Here is a 19369-nt window from a genome sequence, read left to right on the forward strand (position 1 = left end):
ATAAATCTCAAAGTAAAAGGCAGTACTAATGTCTGATTTTGTGGTGGATGTGTTCAAATTTGATCATTGTAATTCAAAAGATGAAGGATTTTGAAGTCTGAAGGTGTTGAGCACTACTGTAAGGTTAACCCTGCATGGCTACTTTATTAAAGTAATTGAAAAATGTACACTTCTATTACATTTTTAGTAGGGTAACTTGTCATCTGTAACCTATTACATTTCCAAAGTAACCTTCTCAACACTGCTGTGTACTAGAAACAGGACAAAAGAATCAGGGTGTGATTCAAACATGGAGTAATTTAATTCACAACACATGAACCAGGAGATGGTTATAACACAACAAACATAACAGAGAATGGACCAAGACTAAGTGAGAACTGAGGACTTATAAGCAAGAACCAAACAAAGGGAACTAATGAGATGATTAATCAACACAGGTAGAAACTAATGAACTAATCAGGGAATACGGGAAAACTATGTCACCAGTAGGAAGAACAGAAACACAGGGAAATCTAAACAGAAACAACATATAAGTGACAGCTACACAGCCTTGTTTGGTTTATTTTTTGGCTACATTGCACTATGGGTTCTTTGGGACAGGAGTCTTGAAACTCAGTCCTAGAGGACTGGTGTACTGCAGTATTCAGCACCAACCTTAATTAAACACACCTGAACTATCTGCTTAACTTTTGATGAGTTAATGAATTATATATTTTTTTTAAATTTACCATTTTCATTTAATTATTACATTTAATTATACAAGTTAGTTCGGGTCCTTGATTTTGTTTGGTTAAAAAGAATTCTAAAAAGTACTGATGCAGAGATTTTTTAAAAAGAAAACAATTCTGATCCATCACAAATAATGCCTTGAGGACAAATTGCCAGCTGGTTCAACTGGAAAAAGAATCAGTAGTTAAAACTGTTGTATGTGAAAATTGCTGCAGGTATAAACATCCTGTAGTTGTAGTATGTTTTGTCTACCAGGAAATACCAGTATGTGCTGCTATTATGAGTAGCATGTTTTGTGCCACACCTACAACCCACAAGCTCACCCCCTTAACCCTTAAACTGATGCAAATACAGTCTTCCTGAAAGGGAGGCCATTTTGTGATTAAATACAGCTAGCGGCCAACTTCATTATTTTTATATTAGTTTTAGTATATATGGTATGGTGTATAAAACAAAAACACAATTCCATCCAGGGGGACCTGAAGAAATTACTTGTCCAAAGATCCCAGAATCCCTAGCAACAACTCTATGCGTGAATGGTCACATTTGCCCGTCTGTTGAAGGAAATGTCATTCATTCAAAATATATTTACAATCCTGCCCTGGAGGTACTAGGCACAAGCACATACACACAAATGTAAGCTAATTTCAATGCAAATCAAGTCCCCTCAGAACATTGTCGTGCTCAAATAATTGTACCACACAAAATTATGTTAAATCTGTTCTTTACTTTCATTCTCATCATGGGTATACTTAAGTAAAGTATATATTTTAACCCTTTGACACGTACGATCACACCGGTGTGATCAGTCTTGGCTGGTCCCTGGAGCGTACGATCACACCGGTGTGATTAGAACGTTCAGTAAATCACGTGATCAACTGCTAAATTCAAAATTTCAAACTTTAGCTTTCACTGCTTTCCCGCTTTGACTGGCACTGAGCCAGAGACAGACGTGCTCAGCTACAATTATTATCACAACTGTTCAGTGTATTTTAATGTTTATTTTATGTTTCATTCACTTTAAATTACACTACACAATAACAGAAATACAGGTTGTTATTGCACACTCATATTTATAACAGTAAAAGAACATTTTAAACATGTAATATTAATATTTATTCAAGTCAAACACATACCTTGTAGATAACAGCTGTTTCACACCGCAAGTGTCAGCAACGCGTGAACAGCGGGTATTTTTTCAGACGTGCGTGCATGTTAATCAATGAGTGCATTCACTCCAGGAGCAGCGTGTGAGCGTCAAGCAGGAGCGTCGCGTGAGATGCAGTGAAGCGGGGGTTACAGTCATTTATTCCGGGAAACATGGATGATCTTGCATGTTGTAAATCCAGCAGGCTCTAAGTCCAACTCTCCATCAGCGTTGTAAACAAATAATGGCGGCGCCAATAGCCCGTCACGTGATAACTTACCGATCAACAAACATGATGTTTTTTTTCACCAAGTATTAATACCACATTAGGAGTTAACTTAAATATATTTAACGATGTTAATAACTACAAGTTTGTAAATATTTTGTATAAAAAATAAAAATATTTTAACTGTCATGGATTGCAGTCTTTTTTTCCCGCTGATAACTGAAGTAAAGCTGACGTCACCGTTACCTCACAATCGCCTTTGTTGTAATTTAAAGACACAACTTTAATCCAGCTCACCAACATAAGAGAAAATGACAGATAATACATTTAAAAGAAGAAAACTGACAAATGAGGAAATTGAGGACATTTTTTTTAATTCTGATGAGGAGATTTTTGACAGCGAGGCAGAGAGTGACAGTGATGAGGATCTTCCCCCAAATCTTGAAGCTCTGGACAACTTTGAAGATGAAGAGATGACACCAGTTCCTAATGAGGCAGAAGAGATAACGTTAAACTCGTTGTGGAAGGCAACCAACCTTTTTTATCCTCCTGGCCCAGGCAATTTTAACAACCAGCACTGTGGTGTGCAAAATCCACCAGAATCACCCAGTGAGGTAAATTGTTTTAAATTGTTTCTAACGGAAGATGTCATGGGAGAAATTGTGGAGGAAACAAACCGCTATGCCTCTGACTTGCAAGAGAAGGAAATGAAAGGGAAGCTGGTTAAATGGGTTCCAACAAATATCCCTGAAATGTACACATTTTTAGTGTCAGTTCTCTTAATGGGTGTGATCAAAAAACCATCACTTCGTGATTACTGGAGCACAGACCCCATGCTCTTGACCCCATTTTTTGGGTCTTTGTTCTCACAGGATCGCTTCCTTCTGCTCCTCCGCTGTCTTCACTTTGCAAACAATGCGACAGCAGTTTCCAATGACCCGCTGAAAAAAATTAGACACATATTCACTGCGCTCACCTCCTCTTTTCGTCGCATTTTTGTGCCATACAGGGATCTGTGTGTGGATGAGTCTCTGATGAAGTGGAAAGGCAGGCTGGCATTTCGTCAGTTCATTCCATCCAAACGGCACAGATTTGGGATCAAGTTTTTTGTTTTGTGTGATGTGCTAACTGGTTATGTGGAGGACATGATCATTTACACCGGATCCTCCACTGACATCCAACATTACCCAGGACTTGGGATTTCTGGGTCCGTTGTGATGACACTCTTAGCACCTTACGTAAGCAAATGTCATGTTCTATATGTTGACAACTGGTACAGTAGTCCCACACTTTTCCAGCACCTCTTGTCACTTGGCACTGGAGCTTGTGGGACTGTGCGCGGAAACAGAAAAGGGATGCCAAAGTTCACCTGCAAGATGAAAAAAGGTGAGGTGGAATTCGAAGAGAATGGGTCACAGTTGGCAGTAAAATGGCATGACAAGAGGGATGTTCATGTCCTTACCACAGTCCATCCAACTGGTATGGCAGCCACAGGCAAGCTGGATCACCTCACTGGGCAACCAATGATGAAGCCAGTCTGTGTGCTGGAGTACAACAAAAAGATGGGTGCAGTGGACAAAGCTGATATGATGACTGGTTTTCATGAATGCACCAGAAAGTCTACCAAGTGGTACAAGAAAGTATTTTTTCATGTACTCGACACAGTTTTACTCAACAGCCACATCGTCTACCGGCAAATTACTGGTGAGAAATGGATACAAATAAATATAAACAAGATAAAAAGTGCTAACATTTTTAATTAATGTAATTTAAAGTGTTAACAAATTCACAATAATAAACAGACCACACGGTCACATACTATTATTTTCTCCTCACTTCCTATTGATGTGCTCTACTATGAGTAGGAAAGGAAATCACCTCCTTACAATTCAGGACCAACCTGATGAGAGGGCTGCTGGAGGAGTACAGCACATTGCGAGGTCCAACCAAAGGCGGGCGTCCTGCCTTGGACACTCCTCTGCGCCTTACAGCCAGGCATTTCCCATCTGAAGTCCCTCAGACCACTTCCCAGGGCAGCAAGACCAGGCGGCACTGCAAGGTCTGCCTCTCCAGCACACGCAAGGGCAAGCAGAGGCGCCTCACCAAGCACATGTGTGTGCCATGCAACACTCCCTTGTGTGCTGTCCCGTGTTTTGAGGAGTACCACACACTGAAGCATTATTAAGCCTGTAAAAAGTCCGAGTATATTAATTCATGATGATACATTGTTAATTATTATTTATTGTAATCATATTATTGTGTATAATAGTTTGCTTTAAACAAAACCATTTATTAAAAGTCAGTATATTTATAGTTTTTTGTTTAATATTTATTGTACATATATTTGTTTTTATATTTGTTTACAAAGCTGATATGATGACTGGTTTTCATGAAGCATTATTAAGCCTGTAAAAAGTCAGAGTAGCCTATATTAATGAATTTATGATGATACTTTATAATTTATTGTAATTAATATTATTAAATATAAAAGGTACCAGTATGTATAATATAGTTTGTTTTAAACAAAAACATTTACCAAAAGTCAGAGTATATTTACAGATTTTGTGTTTGTTTATGATACTATTTTAATTGTTAGTCATTGTAAATATATTTGTTTTCTGTTTTGTAATAGTAATAATAAACGTTTTTGTATAATAGTTTGTATTAAACATTTACCTTACATTTTAATAAAACATACATGAAGCCCAAAACATACATTCTTTTTGGGCTATATGCACAGCTGCACTACTTCCTGAACTTCAGCCAGCTCCTTTGTTTCCGGTCTGTCATTATTGGACAAACTGATTAATCCAGGTTTGTCGGATTATTGTTGCTGTGATTCCTTAGGTCAGGCACACCTGGATTAATCAGTTTGTCCAATAATGGCAGACAGAAAACAAAGGAGCTAGCTGAAGTTCAGGAAGTAGTGCAGCTGTGCATATGCTATACATATCTCTCACTACATGGTATGAAATCTACATGGTATGACATCATCAAATTATATTTCCCTATACAAACATTTGAGCAAGCTGATAAGTGAGGTGTCACCTTTATTTATATAGCGCTTTAAACAACAACAAAAAAAAAATGTGTGTGAACATATATTAATATAATAATTGTATAGACTATATGGTCACACTTCACTTATTAGCTTACTCAAATGTTTTGTAGGCTAGGAAAATATCATTTAACAATGTCATGCCATGTAGCTTTACTCTGCTTTAACATGGCATCTTTTGATTTGCTTTGCAATTGAGAGATATAAAACTCGGTGAGCAATATACTAAAACAAACAAGAAAATTGATTTAACGTCAAATATGTGCTTTGTTATATTCACGTTATGTATAACGTATCAATTCAACTGAACCCTGACTTTACCCCCTGAATGCACGGATTATGGAACATTTTTGCAATAACTTATGCAAAATAGACAAACAAATCGTAATGACGTGAACGACCACATTTTTGAGCAGTCCGTTTTACAAGATAATTTTTATGACATAAAATCTTTATTCATATTTATTGCATGCTTGTAAATAATTCTAGATGCTTCAGAATAAAATTAACAACTAAATACTAATACTCACCGATTGTCACGCGGCATTTCTGGGGGAGATGCACCGATTGTCACGCGGCTGTTCTGGGGGAGATGCACCGATTGTCACGCGGCGTTTCTGGGGGAGATGCACCGATTGTCACGCGGCGTTTCTGGGGGAGATGCAACAATTGTCACGCGGCGTTTCTGGGGGAGATGCAAAGTACCATGTGCAAGCGAAGTTCACAGCAGTGGAGGGAGGGGGGGGGCAGCAAACAGAACCATTTCAACCATAGTCGGTACACGCTAACAAATTATTTGAGAGGTTTTGAATAAAAAAATTAAATAAAGCGAAATATCCAAGCTAACGTTACTCACCTGCAGACGGTTATCCATTGTGTGCGCGCCATTTTGACTGAAATGTCACATGACAAGGTTCATGCGTCTCCATGGAAATTAGAACGCGACTGATTGCAAAATAACGGTCGCAGAAAAAAACTCACGCCAGACTGCTGGTCTGACTATTTTAGAACTTACGTGCGAAAAGGTTAAGTATAAATCATGTAGCAGGTATACATATATCAGTGTTCTAGTAGTATACTTGTAATTTTACTGTTTCAATACTCCTTGGGACTAAATTGGCCCACATTTCTAGTATATGAAAGTATACTTTTAAGTATCCTTTAAGTATAACAATTGTAAACTTTGAGTACACAACTAGTTTACCTCTATGTTTGTAGAGGTACAAACAGTATATAGTTTGTAGTTTATAGTTTGTACTGCAATTATACTAAAAGTGAACTTATAGGTATACTGATAGTTTACTAATTAAATACTTTGTACACTTTGAAGAATACTCTCAGTAAACTACTAGTTTAGTAGTTTTATACTGCAAGTATACTCAGAAGTTTTCTTTAGGTGAACTTTACATCATATTTTAAGTATACTACTATGTCCTTATTTAGGTTTTAATGTGTATATATTTTGTTGTAAAAATATCTGAACATACAAAACATCTAAAAGATAGAACAGGTATCTGCTTGCAAACAAAAACATTTTATTTTAGCTACATGCATAATTTTCTTAAACACTTTAATGTGTTTCATAAAAAATTAAGAACTAACATTTTGAACCAAAAGCTGAAAAAGAAGACTATGAATGGGATTCAGAATGATAATCAAAACATATATGGAGTCGATCAACACCCCAAAGCTTGACTGTAATTATTACCTTTTCATCTGACTACATTTTATTCCATAATGTTACAGTTTTGATGCTGTTTCATGTCAGAAGATGTGTACTATTGCCCTTTACAGTATAATAATGAAAACACGGATTCTAGGAGTATAACAAATATATTTAGACTTTTTGTAAGTATAAGTCAAGTATATTTAAATGTAATTTCTGAGGAGTACATAAAGCCCATTTCTGAGAAGTACATAAAAAGTAAAAAGTACTTATACAGTGTTTTCCCAATACAAGATAAAAACTCCACATCCAAAGATTCAACAGACTTTTAAAAAATTCCAGAAAAACCCTCTACATTCACAGAAAGAAACAAATGAGGGAAGGAGTCTGCAGGATTGGGTTTACTGAGGCCATCACGAAAACTAGACAGCAAAGACCATTCCGTTGGTGGAGCCTGCCACTTCATTAATATTGTATAAAGGACATCATTATTATCTAGTGTAATGTTAAGGTAGTGATTTAGCAGAAAAATATTCATATTTTATAATAGGATAATAGGTTTAGGTGGAGCTTATGAAAATGAATAGGATTTTACTATAAATCCAAGGACAATGGTTTCTATCTTTAACCCATAGTAATCACAAATTAAAAATTAATTTATGAATAAATTCATTTAAAAATACATAAAAATGGTAATCATTAATAATAATAATAATAATAATACAAATAAAACATGGTTACTGTACTTTTACTATAAAAAAAAGCATGGTTAATTTTTAATTTTTGATTTGACTGTCAAAATCTACTTTGTGGTCATTTATCGCCCCCCAGGTCAATTTGGAATTTCTTGGTGGAGTTGGATGTGCTGCTATCAAACTTTCCTGAAGATGGTACTCCTCTGGTACTGCTTGATGACTTCAACCTCCAGCTAGATAAACCTCAGACTGCTGACTTCAACACTCTGCTCGCCTCATTTGATCTCAAGCGAGTGTCTACTACATCGACTCACAAATCAGGCAACCAACTGGACCTCATCTACACATGCTGTTGCTCCGTGGACAACTCTTTAGATGCTCCACTGCACACCTCAGACCATTTCCTCATTACTGCTAACCTAGCACTTACTCCTGAAGTGGCACACACTCCAACGCAGGTCACCTTTTGACAGAACCTACGCTCACTCTCTTCATCTCGCCTATCCACTGTGGTTTCATCCTCACTTCCTTCACTCTCTCAGTTTTCAGCTCTGGACACAAACAGTGCTACTGACACTCTTTACACCACCCCATCTCCCCCCTGGCTGCCCGATGGTCTCCGTGAACATCGCTCTAAACTCAGGGCTGCAGAGAGGAAATGGCATAAATCAAGAAACTCTACTGACCTCAGTGTGTATCAGTCTCTCCTCTCTTCCTTCTCTGCAAATGTCTTCACTGCTAAAATATCATAATACCACAACAAAATTAGCAACTGTTGTGATGCTCGGACACTTCAAAACCTTCTCTTCTCTTGTTAATCCGCCTCCACCTCCTCCTCCATGGACTCTTACAGCTGACAACTTTGCAGTTTTCTTCACAAATAAGACAAGAACCATCAGTGACCAATTCTCCACACCGCAGACTGAGGGTAACTTTACAACGATTTATCTGGCGTCAAAAGTGCCCACTCAACTGAGATTGCACTGCTCTCGATTATTGAAACCCTGCGACTGGCAAGAGCAGCTTCAAAATCCTCAGTACTCATCTTGCTGGACCTGTCTGCTGCTTTTGACAGTTAATCACAAGATTCTCCTGTCCACCCTCAGAAAGATGGGCATCTCTGGAACCGCACTCCTGTGGTTTAAGTCCCACCTATCTGATAGATCCTTCAGGGTGTCATGGAGGGGTGATGTTTCTAAGTCACAACAACTTGCTACTGGGGCTCCTCAAGGCTTTGTACTTGGACCACTTCTCTTGTCCATCTACATGACGTCATTAGGATCTGTCATTCAGAAGTATGGCTTTTCTTATCACTGCTACACTGATGACACTCAAGTTTACTTCTCATTCCAACCAGATGACCCGACGGTAGTTGCTCACATTTCAGCCTGTCTGAGTGACATTTCTAGCTGGATGAATGACCATCACCTTCTGCTCAACCTTACTAGGACAGCACAGCTGGTGGTTCCAGCTAACCCATCGTTTCATCACAACTTCTCTATACAGCTGGGTTCGTCAACCATAACTCCTTCCAGGACAGCCAGAAACCTAGGAGTTGTGATGGATCATCAGTTAAGCTTCACAGACCATATTGCTACAATGACCCGGTCCTGCAGATTTGCCTTATACAACATTAGGAAGATTAGTCCCTTCTGGTCAGAGCAAGCCACCCAAATTCTTGTCCAAGCTCTTGTTCTCTCCAGACTTGACTATTGTAATGCTCTCCTGGCAGGCCTTCCTGCATGTACTATCAAGCCTCTGCAACTGATCCAGAATGCAGCAGCGAGGGTTGTCTTCAATGGGCCAAAAAAGCTAATGTTACTCCTCTCCTCATCAGGTTAAACTGGCTACCAGTAGCCGCTCGCATCAAATTCAAGGTACTGATGCTTGCCTACAAGACCACCACTGGCACGGCACCAACATACCTAAACTCACTTGTTCAATCTTATGTGCCCTCTAGAAGTTTGCGCTCTTCAAGTGCATGACGACTTGTGGTGCAATCCCAAAGAGGTTAAAAATCACTCTCACAGACCTTTTCCTGGACTTTTTCCTAGCTGGTGGAATGACTTCCCAATCTCAATTCAAACAGCTGAGTCTTTACTCATTTAATAAAAAAAAATATTAAAAACGTATCTTTTTCGCAAGCACTTAACCAACTAATACTAGCACTTACCTTTTATTTTCTTGTCTATCATATTCTTAAAAAAAAACAACAACACACCAATGTTTCAGGAGTTTAGTACACAGAATTGGATGTATGCTTATTAGATAACCGTATTTGAGTTGATGTATACGCTTTTTTTATTATTATTTTTTAATTAACAAATTTTTTTCCCAAACCATTGTAAAATGCAGTGTTCTTTGTAGTTATGCAAAGATTTTGTTTCAAAAACTGTATCAATAAACAATTTCTTATGATAAATCTCAAAGTAAAAGGCCGTACTAATGTCTGATTTTGTGGTGGATGTGTTCAAATTTGATCATTGTAATTCAAAAGATGAAGGATTTTGAAGTCTGAAGGTGTTGAGCACTATTGTAAGGTTAACCCTGCATGGCTACTGTAATGAATTAAAAACTTCCTAATCATCGGGAAGAAGGAGGCGGGAACCGGCGGACAATCAAATAACATTTTAATTACAAAAATAAACACAAAACAGCGAACCAGCCCCTCACGGACGACTGGTGCGCTCAAATAAAAACCAAAACACAACTAAAAGCCATGGCCTGGTCCTCTCTCCTTCACTGCCGTCGCTCCAGTTTTATATCCTTCCATCTCCTACGTGGGACTCGAGACCGGCAGTGGGTCGCAGGTGTCACTGTTTTCCCAATCATTGCCGGCCTCCCTCCTTGTTCCCACGTCCTTCGGCCCCGCCCCACTCGCCACAGCTACTTTATTAAAGTAATTGAAAAATGTACACTTCTATTACATTTTTAGTAGGGTAACTTGTCATCTGTAACCTATTACATTTCCAAAGTAACCTTCTCAACACTGCTGTGTACTAGAAACAGGACAAAAGAATCAGGGTGTGATTCAAACATGGAGTAATTTAATTCACAACATTTAATAGGGCTTCATTTAATAGGGCTTTAAACTACTTCAGTCTGTGTGCACTGAATTTATTTAATACACAAGTTTTACAATTTGAGTTCAATTACTGAAATAAATGACATTTTCCATGACGTTCTAATTTATTGAAATGCACTTGTAAACTCTAGAACTGCTTTGAGTCACTTCATGAACACTTCACTTGTTTTGAGAAAACGATCATAATATTATATACAAAGAAACACTAATGTAAAAAAAAAAAAAAACACACCAATGTTTCAGGAGTTTAGTACACAGAATTGAATGTATGCTTATTAGATAACCGTATTTGAGGTGATGTATACGCTTTTTTTATTATTTTTTTTTAATTAACAATTTTTTTTCCCAAACCATTGTAAAATGCAGTGTTTTTTGTAGTTATGCAAAGATTTTGTTTCAAAAACTGTATCAGTAAACAATTTCTTATGATAAATCTCAAAGTAAAAGGCAGTACTAATGTCTGATTTTGTGGTGGATGTGTTCAAATTTGATCATTGTAATTCAAAAGATGAAGGATTTTGAAGTCTGAAGGTGTTGAGCACTACTGTAAGGTTAACCCTGCATGGCTACTTTATTAAAGTAATTGAAAAATGTACACTTCTATTACATTTTTAGTAGGGTAACTTGTCATCTGTAACCTATTACATTTCCAAAGTAACCTTCTCAACACTGCTGTGTACTAGAAACAGGACAAAAGAATCAGGGTGTGATTCAAACATGGAGTAATTTAATTCACAACACATGAACCAGGAGATGGTTATAACACAACAAACATAACAGAGAATGGACCAAGACTAAGTGAGAACTGAGGACTTATAAGCAAGAACCAAACAAAGGGAACTAATGAGATGATTAATCAACACAGGTAGAAACTAATGAACTAATCAGGGAACACGGGAAAACTATGTCACCAGTAGGAAGAACAGAAACACAGGGAAATCTAAACAGAAACAACATATAAGTGACAGCTACACAGCCTTGTTTGGTTTATTTTTTGGCTACATTGCACTATGGGTTCTTTGGGACAGGAGTCTTGAAACTCAGTCCTAGAGGACTGGTGTACTGCAGTATTCAGCACCAACCTTAATTAAACACACCTGAACTATCTGCTTAACTTTTGATGAGTTAATGAATTATATATTTTTTTTTAAATTTACCATTTTCATTTAATTATTACATTTAATTATACAAGTTAGTTCGGGTCCTTGATTTTGTTTGGTTAAAAAGAATTCTAAAAAGTACTGATGCAGAGATTTTTTAAAAAGAAAACAATTCTGATCCATCACAAATAATGCCTTGAGGACAAATTGCCAGCTGGTTCAACTGGAAAAAGAATCAGTAGTTAAAACTGTTGTATGTGAAAATTGCTGCAGGTATAAACATCCTGTAGTTGTAGTATGTTTTGTCTACCAGGAAATACCAGTATGTGCTGCTATTATGAGTAGCATGTTTTGTGCCACACCTACAACCCACAAGCTCACCCCCTTAACCCTTAAACTGATGCAAATACAGTCTTCCTGAAAGGGAGGCCATTTTGTGATTAAATACAGCTAGTGGCCAACTTCATTATTTTTATATTAGTTTTAGTATATATGGTATGGTGTATAAAACAAAAACACAATTCCATCCAGGGGGACCTGAAGAAATTACTTGTCCAAAGATCCCAGAATCCCTAGCAACAACTCTATGCGTGAATGGTCACATTTGCCCGTCTGTTGAAGGAAATGTCATTCATTCAAAATATATTTACAATCCTGCCCTGGAGGTACTAGGCACAAGCACATACACACAAATGTAAGCTAATTTCAATGCAAATCAAGTCCCCTCAGAACATTGTCGTGCTCAAATAATTGTACCACACAAAATTATGTTAAATCTGTTCTTTCTCTCATCATGGGTATACTTAAGTAAAGTATATATTTTAAGGATAAATCATGTAGCAGGTATACATATATCAATGTTCTAGTAGTATACTTGTAATTTTACTGTTTCAATACTCCTTGGGACTAAATTGGCCCACTTTCTAGTATATGAAAGTATACTTTTAAGTATCCTTTAAGTATAACAATTGTAAACTTTGAGTACACAACTAGTTTACCTCTATGTTTGTAGAGGTACAAACAGTATATAGTTTGTAGTTTATAGTTTGTACTGCAATTATACTAAAAGTGAACTTATAGGTATACTGATAGTTTACTAATTAAATACTTTGTACACTTTGAAGAATACTCTCAGTAAACTACTAGTTTAGTAGTTTTATACTGCAAGTATACTCAGAAGTTTTCTTTAGGTGAACTTTACATCATATTTTAAGTATACTACTATGTCCTTATTTAGGTTTTAATGTGTATATATTTTGTTGTAAAAATATCTGAACATACAAAACATCTAAAAGATAGAACAGGTATCTGCTTGCAAACAAAAACATTTTATTTTAGCTACATGCATAATTTTCTTAAACACTTTAATGTGTTTCATAAAAAATTAAGAACTAACATTTTGAACCAAAAGCTGAAAAAAAAGACTATGAATGGGATTCAGAATGATAATCAAAACATATATGGAGTCGATCAACACCCCAAAGCTTGACTGTAATTATTACCTTTTCATCTGACTACATTTTATTCCATAATGTTACAGTTTTGATGCTGTTTCATGTCAGAAGATGTGTACTATTGCCCTCTACAGTATAATAATGAAAACACGGATTCTAGGAGTATAACAAATATATTTAGACTTTTTGTAAGTATAAGTCAAGTATATTTAAATGTAATTTCTGAGGAGTACATAAAGCCCATTTCTGAGAAGTACATAAAAAGTAAAAAGTACTTATACAGTGTTTTCCCAATACAAGATAAAAACTCCACATCCAAAGATTCAACAGACTTTTAAAAAATTCCAGAAAAACCCTCTACATTCACAGAAAGAAACAAATGAGGGAAGGAGTCTGCAGGATTGGGTTTACTGAGGCCATCACGAAAACTAGACAGCAAAGACCATTCCGTTGGTGGAGCCTGCCACTTCATTAATATTGTATAAAGGACATCATTATTATCTAGTGTAATGTTAAGGTAGTGATTTAGCAGAAAAATATTCATATTTTATAATAGGATAATAGGTTTAGGTGGAGCTTATGAAAATGAATATGATTTTACTATAAATCCAAGGACAATGGTTTCTATCATTAACCCATAGTAATCACAAATTAAAAATTAATTTATGAATAAATTCATTTAAAAATACATAAAAATGGTAATCCATTATTAATAAAAATAATAATAATACAAATAAAACATGGTTACTGTACTTTTACTATAAAAAAAAGCATGGTTAATTTTTAATTTTTGATTTGACTGTTAAAATCTACTTTGTGGTCATTTATCGCCCCCCAGGTCAATTTGGAATTTCTTGGTGGAGTTGGATGTGCTGCTATCAAACTTTCCTGAAGATGGTACTCCTCTGGTACTGCTTGATGACTTCAACCTCCAGCTAGATAAACCTCAGGCTGCTGACTTCAACACTCTGCTCGCCTCATTTGATCTCAAGCGAGTGTCTACTACATCGACTCACAAATCAGGCAACCAACTGGACCTCATCTACACATGCTGTTGCTCCGTGGACAACTCTTTAGATGCTCCACTGCACACCTCAGACCATTTCCTCATTACTGCTAACCTAGCACTTACTCCTGAAGTGGCACACACTCCAACGCAGGTCACCTTTCGACAGAACCTACGCTCACTCTCTTCATCTCGCCTATCCACTGTGGTTTCATCCTCACTTCCTTCACTCTCTCAGTTTTCAGCTCTGGACACAAACAGTGCTACTGACACTCTTTACACCACCCCATCTCCACCCTGGCTGCCCGATGGTCTCCGTGAACATCGCTCTAAACTCAGGGCTGCAGAGAGGAAATGGCATAAATCAAGAAACTCTACTGACCTCAGTGTGTATCAGTCTCTCCTCTCTTCCTTCTCTGCAAATGTCTTCACTGCTAAAATATCATAATACCACAACAAAATTAGCAACTGTTGTGATGCTCGGACACTTCAAAACCTTCTCTTCTCTTGTTAATCCGCCTCCACCTCCTCCTCCATGGACTCTTACAGCTGACAACTTTGCAGTTTTCTTCACAAATAAGACAAGAACCATCAGTGACCAATTCTCCACACCGCAGACTGAGGGTAACTTTACAACGATTTATCTGGCGTCAAAAGTGCCCACTCAACTGAGATTGCACTGCTCTCGATTATTGAAACCCTGCGACTGGCAAGAGCAGCTTCAAAATCCTCAGTACTCATCTTGCTGGACCTGTCTGCTGCTTTTGACAGTTAATCACAAGATTCTCCTGTCCACCCTCAGAAAGATGGGCATCTCTGGAACCGCACTCCTGTGGTTTAAGTCCCACCTATCTGATAGATCCTTCAGGGTGTCATGGAGGGGTGATGTTTCTAAGTCACAACAACTTGCTACTGGGGCTCCTCAAGGCTTTGTACTTGGACCACTTCTCTTGTCCATCTACATGACGTCATTAGGATCTGTCATTCAGAAGTATGGCTTTTCTTATCACTGCTACACTGATGACACTCAAGTTTACTTCTCATTCCAACCAGATGACCCGACGGTAGTTGCTCACATTTCAGCCTGTCTGAGTGACATTTCTAGCTGGATGAATGACCATCACCTTCTGCTCAACCTTACTAGGACAGCACAGCTGGTGGTTCCAGCTAACCCATCGTTTCATCACAACTTCTCTATACAGCTGGGTTCGTCAACCATAACTCCTTCCAGGACAGCCAGAAACCTAGGAGTTGTGATGGATCATCAGTTAAGCTTCACAGACCATATTGCTACAATGACCCGGTCCTGCAGATTTGCCTTATACAACATTAGGAAGATTAGTCCCTTCTGGTCAGAGCAAGCCACCCAAATTCTTGTCCAAGCTCTTGTTCTCTCCAGACTTGACTATTGTAATGCTCTCCTGGCAGGCCTTCCTGCATGTACTATCAAGCCTCTGCAACTGATCCAGAATGCAGCAGCGAGGGTTGTCTTCAATGGGCCAAAAAAGCTAATGTTACTCCTCTCCTCATCAGGTTAAACTGGCTACCAGTAGCCGCTCGCATCAAATTCAAGGTACTGATGCTTGCCTACAAGACCACCACTGGCACGGCACCAACATACCTAAACTCACTTGTTCAATCTTATGTGCCCTCTAGAAGTTTGCGCTCTGCAAGTGCATGAAGACTTGTGGTGCAATCCCAAAGAGGTTAAAAATCACTCTCACAGACCTTTTCCTGGACTTTTTCCTAGCTGGTGGAATGACTTCCCAATCTCAATTCAAACAGCTGAGTCTTTACTCATTTAATAAAAAAAAATATTAAAAACGTATCTTTTTCGCAAGCACTTAACCAACTAATACTAGCACTTACCTTTTATTTTCTTGTCTATCATATTCTTAAAAAAAAACAAGAAAAAAAAACAACCTGGCTTCATTTTCTGTACTAGACTAACTGAGACTTGTTATGGCACTTGTATACTGTTGTTTGTGCTCTTGTTGGTCTGATTGCTTCTATTGTTCTAATTTTTAAGTCGCTTTGGATAGAAGTCAAGAGAGAGATAGATATCAGGCCAAAATAAAGAGACTGAAAAGAAAAATGGAATTAGAGGTGCATTTCAGTAGAGAACTTTTAATCATTTTTTTTATGTCCCCAGCTTAAAGATTTAAACCCTTTGTATGTCAGGTCCATACTAAAAAAAATAGGCTTGTACAATTTTCAGAATTTGTTTGTATGATTTTGGATTTCCCCATTTTTTCCCCCTGAAAATTTTCCCAGGTCTCTGCCACCTCAATATATGAGTACATGAATACTTAAACATACTGGTTCATCTCAATAAATTAGAATGTCGTGGAAAACTTGTGTATTAAATACATTCAATGCAGACAGACCGAAGTAGTTTAAGTCTTTGGTTCTTTTAGTTGGGATGATTTTGGCTAACATTGAATAAAAACCCACCAATTCACAACAAATTAGAATACTTCATAAGACTAATAAAAAAAAGTGAATTGTTGGCCTTCTGGAAAGTATGTCCGTATACTGTACATGCACCCAATACTTGGTAGGAGCTACTTTTGCTTTAATTACTGCCTCAATTCGTCATGGCATGGAGGTGATCAGTTTGTGGCACTGCTGAGGTGGTATGGAAGCTCTGGTTTCTTTAACAGTGGCCTTCAGCTCATCTGCAGTTTTTTGGTCTCTTGTATTTCATTTTGCCCTTGACAATACCCCATAGATTCTCTATAAGCTTCAGGTCTGGTGAGTTTGCTAGCCAGTCAAGCACAGCAACACCATGGTCTTGTTACCGACTTTTGGTGCTTTTGGCAGTGTGGGCAGTTGCCAAATCCTGCTGGAAAATTAAATCAGCATTTTCAAAAAGCTGGTCACCAGAAGGAAGCATGAAGTGCTTCAAAATTTCAAAATGGGTGCAGTGACTTTGGTTTTCAAAAAAACACAATGGACCAACACCAGCAGATGACATTGCACCCCAAATCATCACAGACTGTGGAAACTTAACACTGGACTTCAAGCAGCTTTGGCTATGACCTTGGTTTCCAAATGAAATACAAAACTTGCTCTTATCTGAAAAGATGATTTTGGACCACTGGGCAACAGTCCAATTCTTTTTCTCCGTAACCCAGGTAAGACACCTCTGATGTTGTCTGTGGTTCAGCTAATTCCTTAAATACGTCTTGAGTGTCGTAGTTCTTGATGCCTTGACCCCAGCCTCAGTCCATTCCTTGTGTGGTTCACTCAAATTCTTGAATTTATTTTGTTTGACAGTCCTCATAAGGCTGCGTTTCTCTCTGTTGGTTGTGCATCTTTTTCTTCCAAACCATTTCCTTCCACTCAATTTTCTGTTAACATACTAGGATACAGCACTCTTGTTAACAGCCAGCTTATTTGGCAATAAATGTTTGTGGCTTATTCTCCTTGTGAAGAGTGTCAATGACTGTCTTCTGGACAACTGTCAGATCAGCAGTCTTCCCCATGATTGTGTAGCCCAGTGAACCAAAATGAAAGACCATTTTGAAGGCTCAGGAAAACTTTGCAGATGTTTTGAGTTGATTAACTGATTGGCATGTCACCATATTCTAATTGGTTGAGATAATTAATTGGTGGGTATTTGTTAAATGTGAGCTAAAATCATCACAATTAAAAGAACCAAAGACTTAAACTACTTCAGTCTGTGTGCACTGAATCTATTTTATACACAAGTTTTACAATTTGAGTTCAATTACTGAAATAAATGACATTTTCCATGACGTTCTAATTTATTGAAATGCACTTGTAATCTCTAGAACTGCTCTGAGTCACTTCATTCACTTGTTTTGAAAAAACGATCATAATATTATATACAAAGAGACACCAATGTAAAAAAAAACACACACCAATGTTTCAGGAGTTTAGTACGCAGAATTGTATGTATGCTTATTAGACAACCATATTTGCGGTGATGTATACGCTTTTTTTAAATTATTTTTTAATTAACTATTTTTATTTTTTTTCCAAACCATTGTAAGATGCAGTGTTTGTTGTAGTTATGCAAAGATTTGCTTTCAAAAACCTTATCAGTAAACAATTTCTTATGATCAATCTCAAAGTAAAAGGCAGTACTAATGTCTGATTATGTGGTGGATGTGTTCAAATTTGATCATCGTAATTCAAAAGATGAAGGATTTTGAAGTCTGACGGTGTTGAGCACTACTGTAAGGTTAATCCTGCATGGTGTAAATGTTTGAAAATGATTAACAGTTGAAAATAAACACTCATTAGAAATTTAGAAAAGGAATCAAAAAGTAATAAAGTACCTTAATAAAGTAATTGAAAAATTTGCACTTCTAATACATTTTAAATAGGGTAACTTGTTATCTGTAACCTATTACATTTCCAAAGTAACCTTCCCAACACTGCTGTGTACCAGAAACAGCACAGTACAAATTGCCAGCTGGTTCAACTGGAAAAAGAATCAGTAGTTAAAACTGTTGTATGTGAAAATTGCAACAGGTATAAACATCTTGTAGTTGTAGTATGTTTTGTCTACCAGGAAATACCAGTATGTGCTGCCATTATGAGTAGCATGTTTTGTGCCACACCTACAACCCACAAGCTCAACCCCTTAACCCATAAACTGATGCAAATACAGTCTTCCTGAAAGGTAGGCCATTTTGTGATTAAATACAGCTAGCTGCCGACTGCATTATTTTTATATTAGTTTTAGTATATATGGTGTATAAAACAAAAACACAATTCCATCCATGGGGACCTGAAGAAATTACTTCCCAGAATTCCCTGGCAGAGACTCTATGTGTGTCTGGACACAGTTGCCTGTCTGTTGAAGGAAATGTCATTCATTCAAAATATATTAACAATCCTGTCCTGGAGGTACTAGGCACAAGTACATACACACAAATGTAAGCTAATTTCAATGCAAATCAAGTCCCCTCAGAACATTTGTCGGGCTCAAATAATTATACCACACAAAATTATGTTAAATCTGTTATTTACTTTCATTCTCATCATGGGTGTCCCTTACGAAAAAGTAGTATACTTCAAGGTTATTTTACTAAGTATACTTAAGTAAACTTCAAGTATATTTTTAAGTATACTTCATGTAGCAGGTATACATATATCAGTGTTCTAGTAGTATACAGTCTCAGAAAAAAAGGTACATGGTGGTACAAATAATGTTCCTCGAAGAACGGTT

General features: G+C 37.3%; 1 protein-coding gene across 1 annotated transcript in view; it reads right to left on the minus strand.

Moving 5' to 3' along the window:
- LOC132125444 (galactose-specific lectin nattectin-like) overlaps positions 1-19369 on the minus strand; it is a 282210-nt gene that overhangs the window by 157157 nt on the left and 105684 nt on the right. The gene's annotated exons all lie outside the window — the stretch shown is intronic.

Source organism: Carassius carassius, chromosome 43, assembly GCF_963082965.1.
Source record: "Carassius carassius chromosome 43, fCarCar2.1, whole genome shotgun sequence".
In the NCBI taxonomy this organism is placed as follows: Eukaryota; Metazoa; Chordata; class Actinopteri; order Cypriniformes; family Cyprinidae; genus Carassius; species Carassius carassius.